The sequence below is a fragment of the Pygoscelis adeliae genome, unplaced genomic scaffold, assembly GCF_000699105.1.
Source record: "Pygoscelis adeliae isolate BGI_AS28 unplaced genomic scaffold, ASM69910v1 Scaffold61, whole genome shotgun sequence".
NCBI classification, from domain to species: domain Eukaryota; kingdom Metazoa; phylum Chordata; class Aves; order Sphenisciformes; family Spheniscidae; genus Pygoscelis; species Pygoscelis adeliae.
In genome coordinates this window covers 1,912,445-1,918,618 of record NW_008824010.1, presented here as the reverse complement: position 1 = coordinate 1,918,618, position 6,174 = coordinate 1,912,445, and positions in this window count along the sequence as shown.

Genomic DNA, 6,174 nt, shown 5'->3' with positions numbered 1-6,174 from the left:
GGGGGGGACGTTTGGAGTGATGGTGTTTGTCTTCCCAAGTCACCGTTAGGCGTGAGGGAGCCCTGCTGTCCTGGGGATGGCTGAACACCTGCCTGCCCATGGGAAGCAGTGAATGAATTCCTTGTTTTGCTTTGCTTGGGTACGCGGCTTTTGCTTTACCTGTTAAACTGTCTTTATCTCAACCCACGAGTTTTCTCACTTTTACTCTTCTGATTCTCTCCCCCATCCCACTGGGGGGCAGTGAGCGAGCGGCTGGGTGGGGCTTAGTTGTCAGCTGGGGTTAAACCACAATACACGGTCTCATCCATGCCTCAAAGAGAAAAGCAGCTGGACGGAGCACAGCCCAACACAGAGGAGCGGGCAGAGCACCCATCACAAAAATCACCCCAACAGATACACAGAACAGACTGGAGACTCCGAGTTGGGCAGGAGCACCTGGATTCTGGGAGCTGTTCCCAGAAGTGAGGCCCTCACAGCTTTCGGCTTTACTGGGACATGTGACGCCTTGGGGAATTGAATGCTGTACACACTGAAAATTTGCTATGAGAATTGGGAAAGTGGGAATTTCTAATGGGAAAAGGGAGCATGCCTGCAGATCTGAATTTGAGACCGGGGACTGGATTGCTGTCACTCCTGCCATAGAAAGGCTCTGACCGCAGACTACAGCTATTTTAATCCCATTGCACTGTGCCGGCTGCAGCATCTTCAAATGTACCAGCAGCCTGCCTCCCTCCCCATCCCAGCCTGCCAGGCTGCTTTTAGAGAGCACGCAGAGATGAGGTGTTTGGGGGCTTGGTCCAGCAGGACCGAGATACACGACCCAGTCCTCAAAATACAAGGAGGTGCAGAAAAGCTGTGCTCCCTGCACAGAGGTGGCTCCTTTTGGTCACAAGCAGTCCTGGAAAATGATTTCCTTCTCAGAAGGTCTGACCAGGGATCTGACTGCAGTCCCGCTGCCCCCAGTGCTGCCAGGTATGAGGATGGGGGGAGCCATGGGAAAGGCATGCCACCCGCATCCCTCCAGTTCTAGAGTCCACTGCTCCGTTCCCTCACTCCATCAACAGATGATGTCTGCAGCCACGACCTCCACATCCATTAAACCAGTTTCTGTCAAGCGCAACTCAGGCATTACCGTAGGTTACTGAGCAGTGGGGTCTCCACAACACTGTCTGATCCGGTTCCAGACAGAAAAGCTGCCCCATACGTCGATCTACTCCCAAACATGCGCCATCCCAGACATTTCACCTCCCAGCATCCAAACGGGCAGCTCGTAGCGCCAGCATTTCAAGTACAATCAATCAGTCAGGCTCCAGGCACAGGGGAAAGAGGAAAGGAGTATTTGATAGCATTTGTATTTGGCTCTATACACATAAAAATACAATTAAGGCTATTAAATAAACCAATTTATCTTTATGGGAGCGTTCTCCTGGTTAGAGCTAATGCTGAGAAAACCACTAGACTCATCAATACAATTCATGCTGGGAAACACAAGGCAGAAGCTGGTGCTGAGTGAAATTAAAACATCACTACGCTGCACAGGTAAAAAGAACATGAATTTTCTTGTAGACAATGATTTTCTTTAGATTAGGGAAATGCTTACACTCATCAGTTAAAACAGAGCAGAAGAGAGACTAGGTAACTAAAATATTTTGTTCCTGGTTTTAATTCCTTTTTGGAGCTAAGTGATAATTTTCCTCATAAAAGACAAGACATTTGAAATTACTTTCTACCCCAAACTAGAATGGAAAGCTGGGCTGCTGAGATCTCTCATGGACTGGAAAATGAGACATTAAAGAGTCCTGGATGAGAAAGGTTGAAACTGAAAGTTTCTTTTCAACAGAAACACAATATTTTGCTAAATCCAAACACCCTTTTGCTTCAGATGAAGCAATAGGAAGAAAAGCTTTAAGAAGTTCTCATCTCAGTGAATCTGTACCACAGAAAATATCAGTTGAACCACATTTTCCAATTAAAAAAGCCTCTTTACTCTGACATTTATCATCTGTTTTATTAAGGGGCTTTGGAGAAGATTGAGATTTTGGAGGAGGTATATGAACTGATGATTAACTTGGTGGAAGGGCTGTGAGCTGTGAATCTTGGAGCTGGAAAGGAGCATTTGACCAGGGCAATTGTGTCATCTTTACATCATCTGTAGGTAGAGAGTATGGCAAGAAGTATGAGCATGTGGGGACTGCTCTGCTTAAGGGATTTAAGCGTGACTACGGGAAGGATTTCAGACTAAGAGGTAACATCGATAGCACGGTTGGTAGCTGTGAGTTGGTAGGTCAATACCAGTGGGACAGATGTTTGTCTTTCTGAAGTCAAAGTCTTGCTAGCTACAATTTTGGCTCATTATCTTTTGGCATTTTTTAGCCAACTTTACTGGAAAGAGGAGGGGAGGAAAAGAGAGATACCCACATACAGGCTGCTGCAAGACAAACAGAAGAGAAGTTTTACAACATGCTGAGAGCCAAGCACTCATATGTTCCCCTCGTGGACAGTATGTTACTTCATACTTATAAATAATGCAACAGAGCTGTCTCCAAAGAGTTAGCCCATGGTTATTCTGTTATTTGGTGCACACACAGCTGAAACCTGGGCTCATTAACCTGAGCAACATGAGAAGGTTATGCAAGGTGTCAGCACAGCCCAGCCACTGCCATGACATGGCCAAAGGAGAGGCGGCAGGAGGATTTGGGCAGATTACACTTCCCGCAGCTGGGAGCTTGTGCTGGTAAGAGCGAGCATCAGAGCAGAGCAAGACCGAACTGCAGGTCAAAGGGGCAGGCCACCTCCTAATTTACAATGCACGAGCTGGTATTGCCAAAGTATCACATTGTTCAGCTTGTCTGTTTTTCCCCCCCCCATGGAAAGCCTGCCCGTCGCAGGCTGCCAAGGAGCCCTGGGGCAGCTCAGGGTGACGTCCACCCTGCTCCAGCCTGTTTCAAAGCTATTTCATCACTCCACACAAACACCATCAAATCCAACAGCTCCTCACCCTGGGTGACTGCTTCCACAGGCTCCTTTCCTTTCAGTCTCCTCCCTCCTGCAGTTTCCTTCTCATTTCTTTATGTAAAGCCCCCAGGCCCCTCCATGTTCAATGCTCTGTAGCCCCACAAAGTCACCGCAAAGCTGCACAGAGCACATGAGCCTGCTTGGGGACCAGAAGCAGCACAATCACATCAGTTCAGACCTGAACCCAGATTAACTAGTTGTAATGAGCTGCGGGGGTAATTGGCACCACACAACACTGGTGTGCCCGTCCTGCTTTGGGGATTGGAGCTCAGCACAGAGCCAGACACACCAGTTTGCACAGAGCTCCCTCCTGCTGCTCACCACGAAATGGTGCCACGCCAACGGGCAGGGGTGCATCCGACAGACACTTCTGTAAGAAACATCATGAAGTTTCCCTTCCACCTGCCATCAGGAACAGCCCAGGACAGACACGCTATCTGGTCTAACTGGTTCAGACAAGCATCTTTTCTCCTCCCCTTGACTCTTAAGCTAGAAGCACAAGACGGACCTATGCATACAGGTAACCCTAACACCAGGCTTGAAGGTCCCACAGACTAAATCTGCATGTACCCAGCTTATACTCAGCTATGTGAGCAGCCTCATTTCAAGGTTTCACCAAGGTCTGAGTGGGTTTTAGTAACCTTTAGAGAAGCCACTAGACATCAGAGCAACCTTCTGAACTGGAGCAATCCAAAGAAGAACCCACCAGATTTTCCTCTTCCTCTCAATCTGTAACTTCATTGAACTTCATATAGAGTACCTCACTCTAATTTCATTGTTCCTCTGCAATATCATCTTTTACTGTGCTCTTCTACAAGCCACTGGGTCGTACTTGCTACCTGCCACCAGATTTTTGCTGCCGAGGGTGTCACAGACACAGGGATGGTTAGATCAGCGCAGGGTTGGGAACAGCAGTCCTTGGCAAGGTCAAGTCTCAAAGCAGCCTGCAAAAAAGTAAAGAAAGCTCCCCAGAGATGCACACACAGGAGAGGCTGCCAAGGATCAGAAGCCATCTGTGCTGCCCAGTTACTAGACTCCCACCCACACCAGTACCTTTGAGTTTTGCTCACCTAGAGCAAAGGAGCATGGAGGCAGACAGGGAAGAATGGAGCAGTGACAGAGAGAGATGAAGCAGCCTGGCACGATGCAAGGGTTGTGCAATACGAGAGATAAACAGGTGAGGTGGGATCTGGCACATGAGAGAGGAACAAGTTATGCAGATGGAAGCATTTGAGAAATGCTGTCTCCCAGGTGCTGGCACACACCAGCAGAAGTCACAGCAAAATTTGTCAGATGTCCTGACAAGAAGCTTTGTCATGAAATGCTGACCAGTGAGAGCTGGGATATTTTTGGACAACACGCTACTAATTTTGAGAGAGAAGGCTAGGAGCTCTGGTTAGAATGGGAGAAAACCCCTTTCCTTTTTCCCCCCCTTATATATTCTGAAGTCTTGAAAAGTTATCCTGAAGGAAAAGGTCCCTGTTATTCAGCTGTGAGTTACAGCTCCAGGGAACAGCCAGCACAGCTCTTGGGAAATGCTCCAACAGCAGGGTTTCTGCAAGTTTATTGTTTCTTTGGCAAAGCTATTCACATAGGATGCTCTTGCAGGAAAGAGACACAAGTCTACACACGTCTTGTTCCAGCCTCATCTGGCTGGGAAGGAGAGGAGAGTATTAGCTCTAGTTCAGGAGGGCATGTTTTTTCACCAAGCTCTTTCCACCCACTCTACTTTGTAATGAACTGTAGCTGAGTGAGCTCTAGTGTTTGGTATCATGGACCTGCAGCAAAGAAGAGGGTGCACCAGTAGCTTAAACACTGTCCACTTAGAGATTGTTGTAAAGAGGAAAACAATACAGCCATCCTCAGAAAAAGTCACAGGAGCCTTCCCCATCTTGGCGTCTCCCAGACATGGAGGGAGCTGAGTCAGCAGAGAGGCAGCATCTCAGCAGGTCTGCTGTCAGACCGAGTGCAAGAACAGCATGCCAGCTTTAAATCCCAATTCTCAGGCACCCCTGACAAAACCAAAGTCACCTGCATTTTGATCTGCTCTATCACAGTCTAAGCCTTGACAGCAGGAGATGGAGGGTGCTCTTTTACATGAGATGTATAAAAAGAGCCACAGGGTCAACTTGATCTTACCCTGGGAAGAAGGAAATAAGAAAATAGTTATGAGGAGAAATTACAAGTGCAGAAAATCCAAGGCAGAAGGATGACTCAAAAGAGAAAGGGCTGAAGTGCTTTAGCATTCAGAAGACTGCACAGGCCACAGTGTAATCACCTGGAAACTGGAAGGGACTGTGCAAGGGGAAAAAAACAAACAGACAAAAAAAACCCCACATGGCTTCTTTGTGCAAGACGGGGACCCTGAGAGGAAACAGAGGGCTTCCCTGAAGAGAGACAAAGAAGAAAGGATTTCCCAGCAGAGGGACTTGCTGAAGGGCCAGACTGGAGCTGGCAACAGACACCTGCCTCCCACCCAGCTGGATGCTGCTAAACAAGAGAGAAGGGGCAGGTTTGCCACTCTGGTGGGACACTGGATGATCTTAGGTCTGAGCAAACGTGAAGACCCTTCCTTTGCCACAGCTCAGGCTCTACTTCTGAGGGTTCAGAAGGAGCTGAGGCCATTTCACTTCATTCCTCTCCACTCCAGGTGCCCTCCTACCTTACCCTCTTACACTCTAGAGCTGCCTCCTTGCCCCCCCATCACCAAATAGCCCAGGAGTACACACACACAATGAGCACAGGGCAAATCAGCTTCTCTGAGGACATCCCAGTTCACAGAAAAACAGATGGCAGGTAAGCATGGCAGGCCCCTCTCCCTTGCTTGCACATGGAGAGAAAGCAATGCAATGGTTCTCCTTGCAGCCTGTGGTTTCCTATCCACCAACCACCCCAGCAAGGGCAACCATTCAGTCAGAAGAGACATACATGAGAGATGAGCAATCACAAGGGGGGTGGGAAAGGAAAGGAAAGCAATTCCCCTTACAGGAAGGCAATTGAATAATTTGAGACAGCTCATAAAATCCAAAGGTTTTAGCCATTACAGTTTCAAACTTAAGCAAAGTGCAAGGTGGGTAGCAGTAGGATAAATAGTGAAAAACAGATTTGGGACTTAACCCTCTCTAGAACACAAGGAAGGTAGAAGGGAACATGCAGATC